The 17,437-nt window shown below is 47.1% G+C and overlaps 1 protein-coding gene across 3 annotated transcripts in view; it reads left to right on the top strand.

Moving 5' to 3' along the window:
• Positions 1–7,205: 7,205 nt before the first annotated feature.
• KLF3 (Kruppel like factor 3) overlaps positions 7,206–17,437 on the top strand; it is a 34,706-nt gene continuing 24,474 nt past the window's right edge. Inside the window, exons 1-2 of one of the 3 annotated variants that reach the window (XM_030314052.1) lie at positions 7,209–7,288; positions 8,642–8,744. The gene's annotated coding sequence lies outside the window, so the exon portion shown is untranslated. Of the gene's footprint in view, positions 7,289–8,641; positions 8,745–14,479; positions 14,555–17,437 lie in introns of those variants that run through there. The other 2 variants (XM_030314051.1, XM_030314053.1) reach the window with 2 other exon arrangements.

Here is a 17,437-nt window from a genome sequence, read left to right as displayed (position 1 = left end):
AATCCTGAGAAAGAACAAAGTTAGAGGCATCACAATTCCTGATTTCAAACCATAGTACAAAGTTATAGTAATCAAAATACTATGGTTCTGGAATAAAAGGGACACACAGAGCAACAGAACAGAACTGAAAGCCCAGAAAGAAACCCACACGTATACGGTCAACTAATATTTGACAAAGGAGCCACGAATACTCAGTGGGGAAAGGATAGTCTCTATAATAAAAACAATGTTGGGAAAGCTGGATGTTCACATGCAAAAGAATGAAATTGGACCCTTATCTCAGCACCACTCATAAAAATTAACTTGAAATGGATCAAAACCTTAAATGTAAGGGCCGCCTGGGTGGCTCAGTTAGTTAAGTGTCTGACTTTGGCTCAGGTCATGATCTAGAGTTTGCAAGTTGGAGCCCCAATGCTCCCTGCTGTAGGTGAAGAGCCCACTTGGGATCTTCTGTCTCCCTCTCTCTCTGCCCCTGCCCCACACTCTCTCCCTCTCTCTCTCAAAAGTAAATAAGCATTTTTTTTTTTTTTTTTTAATTTTTTTTTCAACGTTTATTTATTTTTGGGACAGAGAGAGACAGAGCATGAACGGGGGAGGGGCAGAGAGAGAGGGAGACACAGAATCGGAAACAGGCTCCAGGCTCTGAGCCATCAGCCCAGAGCCCGACGCGGGGCTCGAACTCACGGACCGTGAGATCGTGACCTGGCTGAAGTCGGACGCTTAACCGACTGCGCCACCCAGGCGCCCCAGTAAATAAGCATTTGACAGAAAAAAAAAAAAAAACCTCAAATGTAAGACTAGAAACTGTTAAGCTACTAGAAGCAAACGTTGGAGAAAAGCTCCTTGACCTTAGTCGTGGCAACAATTTTTTTGGATATGACACCAAAAGCACAAGCAACAAAAGCAAAAATCAACAAATGGGACTGCATCAAACTAGAAAGCTTCTTCATAGCAAGAGAAACAATCAGCAAAATGAAAAGGCAATCTACAAAATGGCAGAAAATATTTGCAAACCATCTACTCATGAGGGGTTAATATCCAAAATGTATTAGAAATGCAGACAACTCAATAACAAAACAAACAAACAAACAAACCATCCAATTTTTAAAAAGTGGGCACAGGCACCTGGGGGCTCAGTCGGTTAAGCATCTGACTCTTGGTTCCTCCTCAGGTCATGATCTCCTGGTCTGTGAGATGGAGCCCCACATTGGGCTCCATGCTGACAGCTGAGCCTGCTTTGGATTCTCTCTCTCTCTTTTTCTCTCTCTCCCTCTCCCTCCCTCCCTCCCTCAAAATAAATAAACTTAAAAAATGGGCAAAGGACTTGACTCGAATAAACATTGTTCTAAAGAAGACATCCAAATGGCCAAGAGGTATGTGAAAAGGTGCTCAACATCACTAATCATCAGAGAAATGCAAATCAAAACCTTAACAAGATATCACCTTACCCCTGTCAGAATGGCTATTATAAAAAAGACAAGAGACAAGAAGTATTGGTGAGGGTGTGAAGAAAAGGGAACCCTCCACACTGTCGGTGGGAATGTAAATTGATATAACCACTACGGAAAACAGTATGGCGGTTCCTCAAAAAGTTTACAACAGAACTACCATATGATCCAGCAATCCCACTTCTAGATGTATATCCAAAGGAAATGAAATCGTTGTCTCAAAGAGATATCTGTCCTCCCCTGTTCATTGCAGCATTATTTACAATAGCCAAGATATTAAAACAACCAAAGTGTCCAGTGATGGATGAATGGGTAAAGAAAATGTGACTACATTTTCCAGCTCACATTTTCCAGCCATTAAAAAAGAAGGAAATACTTGGGGCGCCTAGGTGGCTCAGTCAGTTAAGCGTCCAACTGTGGCTCCGGTCACCATCTCGCGGTTTGTGGGTTCGGCCCCGAGTTGGGCTCTGTGCTGACAGCTCCTGGAGCCTGGAGCCTGCTTTGGATTCTGTGTCTCCCTCTCTCTCTGCCTCTCCCCCGCTCACACTCTGTGTGTCTCTCTCTCTCAAAAATAAACTTTTAAGAAAAAAAAAAAAAAAAAGGAAATCTTACCTCTAGCAACAACATGCATGGACCTTGAGGGCATCATGCTAAGTGAAATAAGTCAGACAGAGAAAGACAAGTATTGTATGATCTCACCTACACGTGGAATCTAAAAAAGTCAAACTCATAGAAACAGGCAGTAGAATGGTGGTTTCCAGGGATTAGGGGGGAAATGGAGAGATATTGGTCAAAGGGTACAAATTTCCAGCTACAAGATGAATACAGTCTGGGGATCTAATGTACAGCATGGTGAGTATAGTTAACAATTTTGTATTGTATACTTGAGAGTTGTTAAGAGAGTTTTATATGTTGTCACCACACACACACACACACACACACACACACACACACTACTAATTATGTGAGGGGATGGAAATATCCACTGATCTTATTGTGGCAATCATTTGCAACATATACGTGTATCTAACCATCATGTTGCACACCTTAAACTTACATATGTTATAGGCCAATAATATCTCAATAAAGCTAGCAGTGGGGGGGGGGGGGAAGAAAAAAAAACTATATGGTTTTGTTATCCTTTAAGGCAGATGTAGCTATGTTGCTCATAATTTCTTAAGCACACGACATTTTTCTGCCTTCATAACTTTGTCAAATGAAAAGGAAAAACTTTCCTGGGGGAAAGAATGGAAAAGCTCAGAAAGAGAGTGGGAGAAGGAGATAGAATCTCAAGAATATGTCTTTGTGGAGCAGAAAGGGACCTCCTAAAACGGAACTGACGTTTGTAGTGGCTTGTGTCCACTACGCTCTGAACCCATTCCTAAATACTGGTGCTTGTCTAGTTGTCAGCCCCGAATCAACAAATACTTTTGGAACACCTTCTATTTATCAGACACTGTTGTAGGAGCTTGGGAAATAGAAGTGAAGGATACAATGTCCCTGCTCTCATGGAGCCTAGGTTCTAATGGGGGAAAAAAGGTACCAAAAAATCAAAGATAAAAATGAACAAGAACCACTAGAGAGAGATTGGGGAAGGGAGGGATATTTTAGATTGTGTGGTCAAGGAAGTCATCTCTGAAGATGTAATATTTGAGCTGAAAACTAATGATGAAAAAAGAGTTATCCGTATGGAAATCTGAAACCTTGATTTCCTCTCATGATTACAAGATATCCTCACATAATTCCCAAAGCAGGTGTGGGGGTTTATCCTTGCAAGAGTTTCCTTTAATCAGAATGAAAAATAAGCCCCAGCACACCTCCCTTCAGGTCTTACTGGCCACAACTAGGTCATACATCTACTCTCCAGCCAGTCACCGGCAAAAGAGATTGGGGCTTCAGTGACTGGTTGGGAGCAAGAAGGCTGGGGCCAGGGAGGGGTGTCCTTCCCTCAGAATGTGCCACCCCAAACCTAAACCAGACCGGCCTCCTGTCCTCAAAGAACAAGAGTGGGGCAGCTACCACAGGACCAAGCTTGAGATATTTCATTTACGCGGGATGTTTTGAACACCTGAGCATGTGCAGGCACTGTACTAATGTTAAGGATGAAAAGAAGACCGAGGCACTACTTCTACCATCTCGCTCTACCGCTCACATTCAGGGAGGGGGAACTCCCTCCTCCCTCCTTTTCACTGTCTCAAAGGTACAGTTCATGGCCACTACCACCCTGAAGCCCGCCACTTTTCTCTTATCTCTTTAGCTCTGAATCACTTCATCTTCCCAAGTCACAGCTGACATTTATTCACTTTACAAATATTCATTGAACAGGTGGGCCACATGGATACGATTTTGCCAAAAAGACAATGTCCATGACCTCACAGAATTTCTATGTCAGTGCCACGGAAAGAGAGTTAAATTATAAGAAAGAGTTACAAGAGGTGAAGCATGGGTGCTATCAGAGCACCAAGAAGGAAGAAGCACCTCCACTCATCCAAAGGTGGGGTGAGGGAAGGTGGTAAGAGACGACATATTTTGTTGAAAATGTCATTTAAGTCAATAATTAAAGGATGGACAGAACGTAGAGAAATGAGCGGAGGTCAGGAGTTGGGGGAGAGAGAAAGGAAGGCAGCCCACCTAGAAAAATTAGCATGTGCAAAGGGCCAGAGATGGGGAGAGTGAGTTGGAGGGTAAAAAAGGAGGAAAAGTTCAGTGTTGCTGGAGGGAAGAGTTGGGGTGGGGAATAACTAGGAAGAGATGAGTCTACAAAGATAGATGGAGGCAAGGTCAGCACGAGTAGTAAACCCTTGGACTTTATCCGGAGTGAATGTAACGAAGAGATGGACACGTTTAGGTTTGCATTTTAGAAAAAGCATTCTTATTGCTTTGCTCCAAACCCTTCCCCACACTTCAGCCCCACTACAAACAGGATGACCAACAAGACACAGTGGCAATAGGCTGGACCAGAGTGGTGGTCAAGGAGTGGGGAGTGACTGAGGAGGTCCAGGGTTGAGTGAATGACACGGCTCTAACCCACAAAGGGAAGGGAGGAGTCAAGGATGACTTCAGGCAATACCTGGACAGGTGGCAGTCTCCTTCACTGGATCCTTCATTTTTGTACAAGTTGTGTTTCAGCTGTCTCCCCCAGGGCACTGAACACAGTATGTTCATTAATTGAACTTTTTTATGACTTTTCTCCTCCCTCCCCCACCTTCATATTGAAGCCACTCCCTACTTATCTTGGATCACACTTTTCTCAGACCTATTTCAGTCCTCTCCTTTGGGTCCACACCCACATGAACCACGTAAAGAACACGGTTTATGTGCTTCAGGTTTTCACCACTTTGTCCTTTGAGCAAAGCCTGTATTCTTTGAGCCCCTGCGATGAGCCAGACACCGAAATACAAAGCGATTTCATGGGTCATCACTAATACCGTTTTCCAGCCAATACAAATCTAAGCCATCCAATCAAACATTTAATGATGTCAGTGATCAATGAATTGCAATTAGTAATTGACGTGAACCCAACTTATTTTCTTACATTTGTCCTTTATTCATTAAAAAAAAACAAACAAAAAACCTTCTCATTCCCTTACATGTAAAGATTAATCTTGAGGCACCTGGGTGGCTCAGTCGGTTAAGTGTGGGACTCTTGATTTCCTTCCGCTCTCAGGTCATGACCTCATGGTTGGTGAGATGGAGCCCAACCTCAGGGTCTCCTAGGTGACAGCAGGGGAGCCTGCTTAGGATTCTCTCCCTACCTCTTTCTCTGCGCCTCCCCCAGTCGGTCGTGGGCGCTTGCTCTCTCAAAAAGTATTTTAAAAAATAAACATAAAATAAAATAAATAAATAATTAAACTTATGGGACAGCAGGATGGCACACGAACCAGGGTCAGTTCTGCGTGTTCTCCACGCGGTCTCTTAGGTGCATTTTTTTTATAACATGCAATTTCACTACTTGAGGTTACCCGGTACTAATTTTATAATACTGCGTAGCTGCATGATGGGGCTCGGTAAATACTGTATCTCTAAGTTTTAAGTAGTACCATGCCTGGATGAAGCATCAAAGTGAGAATGGTGAACTTAAAGGGCCTTTAAAACATCTTGAAGCAATAACAAGCCATACACTGAAGCAGGGCGTTTTTAAACATTACACAGGACTAAAACAATTGAACCAATTTGTCCTTTGTTCTTTTTATTGCATTCTTTATTACATTAATACTGTTTAAAAGAAATTCAAAACGCATTAAACTCGGGGACTAAGCTGCACCAAGTTCTCCCAGGGGCCTGGCTAGGACAGAAAGCAGCGTTTCCGCCGCCGCGCACCAAGCTCGCTCGCACGGGGTCCCAGGGAAGCTACGTGAAATAAAAGGTCGCCGGGCCGAGCCCTCGGCTGGCCCCGAGTTCTCCCTCCGGGCGGGAGGATCCGGACCGGAGTTTGCCAAGTTTTCAGGCAGGCCTGGCTGAGCAAATACCGCTGCTACCGGCTGCCTTTTCGCTCCAGTGGCAGGCCCGGCCCGTGGGAAGTTTGCCCCAAGGGTCTCCGGGCCTTCAAAGAAGTCCTAGGGGGCGGGGGATGCCACCCGGGCCGCCCCTCTCCGGGGCGGGCGACGAGGGGACCAGGCAACCCGGATACAAAGAAAGAGCGGTCTAACAGTGTGTCGAATGACCTTGGAAACTCGGGACCATGTTAGGGTTTAAGTCATCCCCACTGCCCTCCCCTTCCCCGCCGCTCTTCGGCCCCGAATCCGCCCAGACCCCCCCACCCCCACCCCCGCGCTCCTTCACCACCGGTGCCTTTTTCTGCTTTTTCTTTAAGAGAGTTGCACGCACTCGACCCAGGAGGGGCCGCGCTGGCCGTGGGGCCCAGCCCTTCCCGCCGCGCCCGGGGCCGCCCTTCCCGCCGGAGCCGGCTGATTGATGGCCCGGCCACCCGGGTTCCCCGCCTCGGCTGGCCCGCGCGCCCGGCTGTGTGTTTTGGAAGCGGCGCAGCGGGCTGCAGCCCGGTGACGCCCGGAGCGGGCAGCGCCGCCCTTCCTTCCCCCCGGGCTGGGGCGGCGGCGAGGCGGCGGGTCCCCGGCGGGCGGGGAACCGAGGGCGCAGGGCGCAGGGAGGGGGCGCGGGCGGGGACTCCGGGGCGGGGGCGGGGGCGCGGGGCCGGGCCGGGCGGGGGGGCGGGGAGCGGGGGGACAGAGGGCGGAGGCTCCGGGGCGGGGGCCGCGCCGCTCACGCCCAGCCCCTCGGCCGCGCCGCGCCTCGCCGGACAGGTTGGGCCGGCGGGGCGGCGCCCGGCTCGGGGGAATAATGAGTGTCTGTCAGGCCGTCCCCGGGTGACTGGGCGGGGCGGGGCGGAGGCGGCGCGGGAGGCGGGGGTGGCGGGGGAAGGGCGCAGGGCGGGGTGCGTGTTTGCGCGAGTGACTCGGCCGACCCCTCCGGCGGCTGCCTCCACCCAAGTGGGTGGGGACCCGCCCAGCCCGGGCGGCCGCGGCGGCTCCCTCTCCCCTCCCTGACCCTCCCACCCCGGGTCCCAGCCTCTACTTACCCCGCCAGCCCCGGGAGGCTCGCAGAGCGAGCGGCGCCGGCGTCATGTGACTGCCCGGAGTTGGTGCCAGGAGCCAGAGGGGAGCCAGGAGCGGAGCCGCGCGGAGCCGGGGCCCGAGCCGGAGCGCAGCGCGAGCGCCTGCCGCACGCGCGCCCGTCCCCGTCCCCGTCCCTGTGCCCTGCGGACGCCACCGCCACAGCCGCCCGGGCTGGCGCGCTGACATTACTGCATTCGCGGGGCTCAAGGCAGATCGGATTCGGGCCTTTATTTCTCGTCTGCAGCGCTCAGCACCGCGCCTCGAAAAGTAAGTCCCCTCTCCCTCACCTTTCCTCGCCCCGACTCCTGCTGTCGCCCGTTTGGGTTCGTCCGGTCTCGTTTTTTCCCTGGGGGGGGGGGCCCGCAGTGAATGGGCTGGGGGGTGCAGCGCGGGGGTGGGGGCGCCTGTGGGCTTGGGAAAGTGCAACAGCTCCTCGAAGCCGGGGGTGGGGACGGAGGGAGAGGCGAGGGGAGGGGAGGGGGGACCCCGGGTTCAGCGGTTTAAAGTGTGGGATTCGAGGGAGCCACCGTGCGGATCCCGCGGTGTGGGGGACCGAGACCCGCGGCGCCCGCCGCGGCCCCGGCTGGGGCGCGGGCGGGGGCTCACCTGTGTGGTCCCCCGGCTGCCGCCCGCCCGCCCGCTCGCGATTCCCTCCAAAGCCTCAGAAATCTCAGTGCTCTCCGCGTGTGGCAACGTTGTTTGGAGAAAGGTAGCGCGGAGGCCGCGCACTCCTGCTCCTCCCCCTCCGGGTCCCCCACCCCCCCGCTCCCATGCCCTCCCCACCCCGCCCCCCGCCGCCCCCCTCTTCGGACGGGGCGCGCGACCGCTTGCCCGCCGGAGCAAAACTTGGAGCAGCCTCCCGGGGCCTCTGGGAAGAAACTTGGGGCCATTGGGACTGAAGGCAGCATCCCATTCTCGATCCTGGAGCCCAAGAGCTGCCAGGGCGTCTGGATCCTCGGGGGCAGGAGAAAAGAGCTGGCCGGGTTTGGAGAGTCCTCCTCGGGGGCACAGAGAGAACCTGCCGCAGTGCCTGGAGCAAGGATTGCAGCGAGGCTGGAGGCGGAGAGCGCCTTAGGCAACTGCCTGCAGCGTTAGGGACTCAAGCCGTGTGGGGACGGAGACTGATCCCTGGACCTGGACCCTTGGGATTTACTTAACATTTCAGAGTGGCTTTCTTGGAGATGGCAGATAATACTTGGAATTGCCATAGCTTCTTTGGCAGATATCAGGGAGAATCTTCTGCTTTAAATCTTACAGCAATACACAGTAATAATAGATGGAGAACATGTAAACTGGACTTATTTTTAATAAGTCAGGTTAAACGGAAATTGGAAATTGCACACCTTCTTGGATTTCACTAAAATAAACATTTTATACTGGATTTTTTACTAGCTCAGAATGTATTTTTTCACTAGCATCACCTAAGATACTTTAAATATATTGATTAAATTCTCACGAGAGTCTGGTATTTGGGGAGAAGTGTATTAATGGTATTCTGATTTCATTTACATTTAGTATCTAATTATTAGGCAAAATCTAGTAGGGGAACAGGGCAGTTGTTCATTATAGGTTTTTCCACTGGACACTTTTGTACCTTTTTTTTTTTTTTTTTTTTTTTAGTGTTTTCTGTATGAATTTGAGCAGCATTTTTATAAGAAATCCATCTGGATGATAATCCACCTAACCGGAGGGAAGACTTGCTTTTAGAGAACAAAACAATCTGATAACGTTAACATCTCCAAAATTTGGCAAATTACTGTTTTTTTAAAGAGAGTGGACAAATGAGTTTCTCCTGGCTTGAATCATGGAGTATGTTAGTTGACCTGAGCCTGTTAACAGAAATCTGAAATGAGATGTTTGATTAAACTCCCTAGAGAAACTGATATCTCAATTTCTACAGTCAGTGGGGTCTGCAGCAGAAGTATTAGAAGAAAACAGCCTAATGTACTATTGTAGGTTCAGTAAAGATAGACTTTAAGGAACAGTTGGCTTTCATGAAGGAGAATGCAAGTGTAAAAATCCTAGTGTGAATAACAAAGCAAAGTAGCTGCTAAGACCACAAAATCTTGTCAGATATAAAACATGCTATTGTTTTTTCACTGCAAAGTTTCTAAATTAAAACCCAATTTTCTGGTTGCTATGGGCACAGTGATGCCTTTTTTTTTTCTTTCTTTTTTTTACCTGTAGTTTTGTCTACACACAGATTCTTAAATCTCTGATAATGGAAACCTGAGTTGAACAGCTCTGGCTAAGTAACAGAATAGACATAATAATGGGGACAAGACTATAAATGGATTTTACTACCTTAAATATACGTAAAGGAAAGTAGACATTTTAGGATATCTTATAAAAATCAATACTCTGTTGTACAGATTGTGTAACACTTTTGGGTTAAATGAAATGTCAGGAGCAGAATCATATTCTCAAAAGGTGAATTTCTTTCAGTGTGTGTACATGGAGAACAGATGTGCAGCTGTGTGCAGATAGGTTTCTAACTATGCAGTTGAAAAAGATGGTAAAATTTTGGGGTGATTTTAGATATCCCACTGTGTCTAGGAATTTAGTTCCGTAGCTAAGGGACACTTAAAACTGGTTCAATTTTCAGTTATGTGGGATAACCCAGTTGTCATCTGAATTCTTAATAGTGCTCTCTTCATTTTCCTCATGATGCTGAGACTGAACAGTAATCATTACCCCAACCCAGAATTTGATCATGGCTAGGGACCAGCCATTGGGATGGGGGAGAAAGAGACAAAAGAAATTGGAAGGGAGGCTGGTGTTAATTAGGAAGGTCTCTGCTGCCTGAATATGATAAAATCACATGTTCACTTATGATGTTTACTATATGTGGAAGCTCCTATTTGTAAATAGGGCAGGTCCCCTGTATAAAGCTGGTGTTATTATTCACACCCATAGAACAAACACCTCCACCCCCCTGTTGTTGTCTTAAAAAACTCCAGCTGCTCATGAATATAGGGTCAGGGAGGGCCGGCTAAATGTTTCTCTGTGCTTGCTCTCCAGTACAGCCAGCAGAGCTGTTTCCTGTTCTTTGTTTCAAGGCTGGGGTTTGCGTCATACATTCCAAGTGGCATATGTGTGCTCTTTCCTGTTTCAGGCTGTTTTCTGGTAGATCAGTAGCCCAGACCAGGCCGTGGTCCCTGCCCCTAAACTCCCGATCCCCACCCAGGGAGTTATCATGTCTCTACACACTTATGATTGCTTAAGATCCCTGTGTTATGTCATAATGAGGAGTCAGTTAACCTTTTTACATATACCCTTTGCTCCAGTGTGTTTCTATGAGTGAATAAATACTTGTACCTTTTTACATTTATCATGGCCAGATTGCGATTTGGAGACGTTTGTGTACAGATCCGCCAGAAATCTGAAGGAGGTTGCATTTGTTTTTCATTTCTTGTTTTGAGGTGGGAGGCTGTTTGTTTGGAGATGGGCATTTTGCCCTGAAGCTGTCAATTTTGGAGGGGGAATTACCACCTAAGAGTTTAGACGACCTAGCTGTTCTCTGAAGGATGTGGCCCACCCTTGTTCGCAAGGGAACACTGGAGCTCTAGGCAGAGGAGGCTTCACTGGATGGAGAGTCCAAGCTGTCTTGGCAGACTAGGCTTTTAGAAAAAGTGTTGAAACAAAACATAAGATATATTGAGAAAGTCCCAGGATCATTTCTTTTAAAGACAAAGCTATAAGTGCTAGGATAATTTTCCTAAGGACAAAGATGTATTCTACATCTGATCTCCGGCCTGTTTGAAGAATAAAAAGCCCAGAGAAAGGGAGAACTGGAAATGAGAAATTCATTTTAATGATAGTTTGGAAAAGTTTAATCTTATATTTTGAAAACAGAAGGAAAACACTCTTGTTTTTACTGTTTTACAACGCCAACTTTCTCATAATCCCACTTTTTTTTTTTTTTGTATATTCTGTCAGTTGCGGGAGAACACATTTCTGGGTTAACTCTTCAAAACCTACTAAATTTTTCGTGGGTTCTTCAGAAACTAAGTTTTAAAGAAGTAGTTGGATAAGAAAACTAACCTGCAGGTTTCTTTTTAAACTTACTTTTGGGTTTTCTTATAACATCTAAAGGAATTATCTACAATGTTCTCTAATGGAATTAATTCAGAATTGCTAAGGCAGCAAATCAGACCCTATCCTCCCCAAAATTGATGTTAATAGTGCTTTGGTTTTTAACTTCACATGCCACTGCATTCTTTCTTTATGTATGAAGGGAAATATATAATATGATGTTAGGAAAGCTACTAGAATCAAATAGAAGGCTACTGATGACGTTCCTTGAAAAAAGATGGGAGTTTTGGAAGCTTTCAATAAGATTTTTCTTTCTCTTTTGGGAGAAGCGAACTTGAAATATTAAGTTGACTTGTAGCATAAGAGGCCTTTAAACCAAAATTTGTAAGTAACCCAAATTGAAGCAACTTTTTCAATTTTAGTTCCAAAGCTGTTAACAATGCAACTAGATTTAAGCAGACAATTTTTATTTGGCTTATTCCAGCTTCATTCTTGCCTCCCCATTTTGGGGAAAAAAGGGAAGAGTTTGGCTAATAGACATGATTAGGGTCTAATGTATTTTATCAGGAAAAAAAGAAAAAAACTTTGCAAGCTTTTAAGTACTAAGCTGAACAATTTGGAAAAATTATACCAGTTGATAGTTACTGTAATTACAAAAGGAAAAAATGGGAATAATCATTTCATTTCTTGACCATGCAAATCATTATTCCTAATTTAATTCAATTGTATTTCCATCTCCCCTTTAGATGCTTGCCTTCTTAATATTTCCAAGTCAATATTTTTGCTGTAAAGAACAGCTTTCTTAGGTCGTACTTCTTACTCTGTTTTTTCACACCAGTTGTGTTTAAGAAAAAATAAATATAAGCATCCTTTTCCTTGAAATACTAGGAATTACATTATTCTGGAAATTGGGTTTCTTTCTGATGTGCTTCATATTTACTGGTTCTAGGTTTCAAAAAAAAAAAAAATCCCTAGAGGCATAAAACCATTGATATCTGGTTTGCTAATGTGTAATGTTCTGGTCGAAATTCATCTTAGAGTGAATTGCAGGAGGATTGTGGTGCTTTTTAGCATTCTCATTTTCAAGCCTGATCTGTCCCTTTCTTAGACCCCAGTTCTCATCTGAAGCGGTAATGCCAGAGCTCGAGACAGGAAACCAGACAGCAGTCTGCCCTGATAAGGGAGAGCATTGTCTAAAGGAGGTAGCTTTGCCCCCCGCCCCCCCCCCCAACTCTCCTTCCTTGAAATTTGGTAGTAATGAAAAAGAGACACTATGCTATGGACACAGTTCTGCACCCTAACTGGGACTGTTTTCTCCCAAAGCAAAAGTATCCTTTTCATTGGATCTGTGCTTTTTCTGGAATGTTACCTACCGGTTCAATGGAACATTAAAAAAAATATATATATTAGGATCCGTATATTTTGTATCCCTCGGTCAGGGTGTTCAATAGTAAAGTTCATTTTCTAGCAAAACAGGTTCCTGGAGCTTTTTGAAACTCCTTCTATTGTGCTGGCAGGCTGAATACATTATCATTTCCTCCATCTAATTATTAAGGGGAGCTGGAGACCGAATGTGGCAAGTTAAGTGGCCCTTCAGCCCATGCATTCCGAACAAACCTGGGTCTAACTCTTACCCTGAATTTTAGGAAGGGGGTGCTTTCCAAGGTAGCCCCCTGACCCAGAGGACTCTCAAGAGAGCCTAGCTTAGCCTGGGACATGCTTAAGGGGGTTACCAATCTCTGGAAGGCCTGGGGATCTCCAGGGATGGCCTGGGGCTAGTCTCAACCCAGATCAGTGGAGTTTGGCCAAATCTAGACATAAGAGATCAAGTGGACACTGAGGGCAGTGCATTCTACCCTGGAGAGCGACCTGTGAATGAACTGTGGGTTTTTTCTCCTTTGGCCTGTACACCTTCTGTCTACTAACCTCTGTGCTTCGGTCTAATCACTGAAATCCACTCCTTCAGCTCTTCTTGTGCTTTATATCCTGCTACCTTCCAAAGCTTTGCACCCTAAAACTACTTTCCTTACCAACTTCAAGTTCCTATTCTGCTCCTTTCTCCAAACAAGGAAGTTTTTCCTCTCCCGAGCCTCCCAAACTTTTCACACTAACTTTGCGTTTTAGGTTTTAGAAGATGATCTTCAGGCTAGCTAGCTTCACTGGCCCCTGGCAAGTTTCACTAGTATGGCAGCTGGTACACAATCGTTGCAAGGCCCTTGCCCTTCTTTTTATCCTCACGTGTAAGAAGGGTAGTTTGACATCCATTCATTTATTCATCTCATAAGTATTTATTGAGCACGTACTCATTAGGGCTAATCTCAAATTATGTGCAGTCATTATTATTAGTTATGCCACAGGATGGAGTAAGTCCCGAGTGATCTAACCTGAAAAGGCATTTTGAAATCTTAATTATCCTCTGGAACCTCCCCACGGCACTGCCTAACCTGGGCCAGCAGGCACTGCACACATCCCATACCCTCTGTTACCCGGGGAGTGACCCCAGTGTGAGATGACTGCTTAAAAAAGCCCTTCCCATGGCCCAGACTCTGAAGCAGAGCAGAAAGTGCCCTGGGTCTGCAGGCAGATGCGTTTCTGGTCTTGGCTACAGCTCCAACCAGCTCTGCAAATTTGGGCGAGTCATTTCACCCCTGTTCCTCCAATTTCCTCATTCCTAAAATGGGGGTGAGGGCCTGACCCTTCCACCTTTGTACAGCTATTATGATGGTTTCCGTATTTACTTGGGTAAAGCTGCCAGTTTTTTTCCGAGCAGTTTTATGGACCAATTGCAGGTGCACTGGCTAGGAAGAATAATAGCCTAGTTTGGGGCCTTCAGAATGTGTCTTTTGATCTTGTGTCCAAGCGTGCACACTAAGACACTGGGTCAGCAGCAGGGGCCGGTTGAGAGGAGTTGAGTCGCCACTACTGTTAACTAGTGGGTCCCTGCATTCCACATCCCCTGTGGACAGATGTGTTCAAAGGAATCGCTAGCCCATGATCGCTGTTTGTGGTGTAATGTTGTCCTCTGCCTGGGGAGGGAGCAGAGTAGAGTGCCAAGTTCACCAGTTTTGAAGTCAGACTGTTTAGGGTTCAAATCCTGGCTGTACAACTTAGCAGCTGTATGACCACGGGCAGATTGCTTTACCTCTCTGTTCCGTTGTTCTCAGAAGTAATGGGAAAATAGTACCCACCCACCTGATAGGCACTCAGTGACACAGTCCATGTAAAGAACAGCACCTGGAGATTCAGTCATGAAGATGGTGATCATCCTGTGATGGCAGGAAACCTGTGACATCACCTAGCCCCTTGCTTTCCTTGGTCAATAGAAGTATCCTTAAAAAACCTACAAACTCTCTCTCCCTCCCCCTCCCTCCTCACGCAATATTGCCTCTTCCCTCTTTTTTTTTTCCTCTTTCTCTTTTTTCCCCCCTCTTCTATTCTAGGTTTTAAAACAGAGGATGAGAGACCGTGACACTCGATTTGTTTAGAAGATCTCCCTGGGTAGGTAATACAAAATAATTGGAGGATGATACTAATAAGGTCTCTAGAGGACCCCTAACAGTCAAGTCAAGGGTAGGAGCTGTAACATTTTCTAAGAAAGTTTGGTTTAACAAGTTTCCTTTCAGGTTAGGCCCTCTAACCCCTGTTACTTATGTAGGGGGAAATTTCAAGTGTTCTCAAGGGCAAAAGGAAAAGCAAAGGCCGTGGAGGTCCTACTACGGGCTGAGTGCTCTTAGAGCCATTCCTCAGGCCTGCCGGAAAACTAGTGAGCAAGCCTCACCTCCTCTGAGGACTTGGGAGGGGGGCACCCATTTGCCACCAAGGAAGTGTAAGGCACTCCTGTCCTTCAGGTGCTCCCAATCCAGGGGGTGGTCCGAGACAAACCATTTAAAAGACCCGCCCATCTAGGTAAAAAGGGGTGGCCTCAGATCAGCCGGGGCGCAGTCAGCCTGCTGCACTGCGTGGGGAGGGCCTTGAGCTGGTCTTTGAAGAATTAGGAGGATTTAGATAAGCCGGAAGGGGACGGGGCATTCCACACTGGTTGCCCAGCATCAGGGCCAAAAATGAACAAAGGCACGGGGGTGGGGGGAACGGGGTAGCCAGCGTGAGGGGCTATTTGAGCAGGGGGGGGAGGGGGGGCAGCCGGTTAGAAAGGGGGTGCGGAGCATGGGCGCCTGGACCCACTCTGCACGCCCTGGGGGTCCCTTTGGAGGAAGGTTTGTGAGCTTGGGTGAGAAGAGGGCTTTGAGAACTGTCAGTAGCAAGTAGCAAGATCAGGATGAATTGGAGGGACCAAGGGACGCGGTGGGGAGACCAGTGGAGGGAAAATCCAGTAACACAGTCTTGAGGCACTGAGGGCCTGGCTCCCAGTGGCAGTAGTAGGGAATGGAAAGACAAGTTGGTGAGGGAGAAGACTTGAAAGATGACCTCTAGGTTTCCATGGTGAATGACCAGAAAATAACGCAAATGGGTTGGGGGGTGGGGGGGTGGGGGGCTGCAAGCAGCCTTTCTGAGGCAGGAGCAAGGAGAAGGAGGATTTGGGTTGGGGACATGTTGAATTAATTCTCTCACATAGCAGTGGTTCGAAATGCCTTCCTCTCTTCTGTTTACTTTTGAAGCGTGAGGGCAGTATTAGCTCACGGTTTCACATCCAGAAGCTTGGTGGCTCTGAGAGGTAAAATTTTTAATGGAGGCTCCTCAGGAGCTGAGGGAATTACCACCACCCTGACAATTCTTTCTGGTTATTTTTAAGGTTCCAGCCATCCCTGCTCAGGCCGGAATTTCCAGGAACTGGCTGCTGACTGGAGCCAGTTGGCCCCTCCCAGCCTCCCACTGCCTCCCGGGTGGGGCCCCATGGGTGGAGGCCCCTTGGGGTAGAGTGGGGTGGGTGTCCAGTGATAGGGCACCAGTGGAGAGGCAGTGTGGCCTCACGCAGCCCGTCTGGGTTTGATTATATAACGCTTCACAGAATTCACAGAAGAGAATTGTGAGGGCTGAGCCTAGCCTCGTAAGATACGTACACTGAAGGATTGATTATTACACATCATGGGCATTTTTCAGTAAACTAAAACACAGAATTGTCTGAGAGCATAAAGAAGGAAAACAGCTGTGTAACCTTAGTAGGCAGAATGATTTGCATTTGCGAGAAAATTTCTTTAAGAAAGGTGTGGAATGCTACTAACCAGGTAGCCTTGAACTTGAGAGTTTACCTGAAGGATATGGGTTTGGGTTTCCCAGCTCCCACCCCTGCTTCGCCGGCCTCGGTCTAGAAATGTGCAGGGATTTTGCTTGGTTGTTACCTTTGCACCTGTCCCTATTTACATGCAAAATCAATTGCTTCACTCGGTCTTTCCGAAGTACAGGGTGTGGACAGAATCTTATCTGAAGCCATGTCCTGTTTGGACAAGTCGAACTCGCCTTGGCAACGCTCCATAGGGTGGAGCAAATGGGTGGAGGCAGGAAAGTAAAATTGGGTGGCTTGTTAGCAGAGAGAGGAGAGAGGGCGGATTGTTTGCTCACTGGATCATTATATTTAATCTAAAACTAAATAATTAACTTCTTTCCCATTTACAAAACATTTTGATGCAGAATAGCTAAATCTAATTTGTGAGGGGCAAAGATTTAGAAACACTCCATGGAATTTTTTCCTTTCAAACCAACAATAGAAGACAAAGGTAGGTGAAACTCAACCAGGAATATGAAAATGGGGTGGGGGGGGCAGTTCCAGGAAGGTGCCAGCATCTGGCTGTTCTGGAAGGAGCCTCCAACTTAAAAATGCTTTCTCACATCTGTTGCCTGGCCCCCTGTACTCCTGGCCACGGCCACTGCCATTAAATATTTGACTCTTCCGGAACTATGGAAGAGTTTGGGTACAGAAGTGAAGAAAGAAGTGTTTCTTTTGAGAGGAACTTCAGCTGCAAGGATGCCTGCCTGCCCTTTTTCTTCTCCTGATCAAGAATTGCACACACACACACACACACACACACACACACAATTTTTGGGTTTTTTTTTTCTTTTATCCCCTGCAGTTCCTTTGGGGAGTAAAGGGTGAGGGAAGGCGGTGCACTTCCTCTTTTACATCCAAACTCGGGAGAGCTAAGGTGCTTGCAGATGGTGTCTCGCTTTGGTCTCACTGTTTTTCTCCCTACACCTTGCTGAGGTCAGCTGGGAAACAAAGATTACTCCAAGCCGGGTAGGAAAATGCAGGGACCCTTTGAGGATCTGAGGAAAGAGATATGGAAAGTGCCCCAGAAGGGAGAATGTCAGAAGCAAATCTTGCTATATCACAAGAAACTTTGCTTCAGACACACACACACATTCTCTCTATGTCTCTGTCATGCTTCTAAGGAAAGGGCAATCACTTATAAGATTGTTTTTATAATA

The sequence above is a fragment of the Lynx canadensis genome, chromosome B1 (assembly GCF_007474595.2).
Source record: "Lynx canadensis isolate LIC74 chromosome B1, mLynCan4.pri.v2, whole genome shotgun sequence".
Classification (NCBI taxonomy): Eukaryota; Metazoa; Chordata; class Mammalia; order Carnivora; family Felidae; genus Lynx; species Lynx canadensis.
The sequence above is the reverse complement of the archived record's forward strand: the minus strand, read 5'-3'. Positions and strand labels throughout refer to the sequence as shown.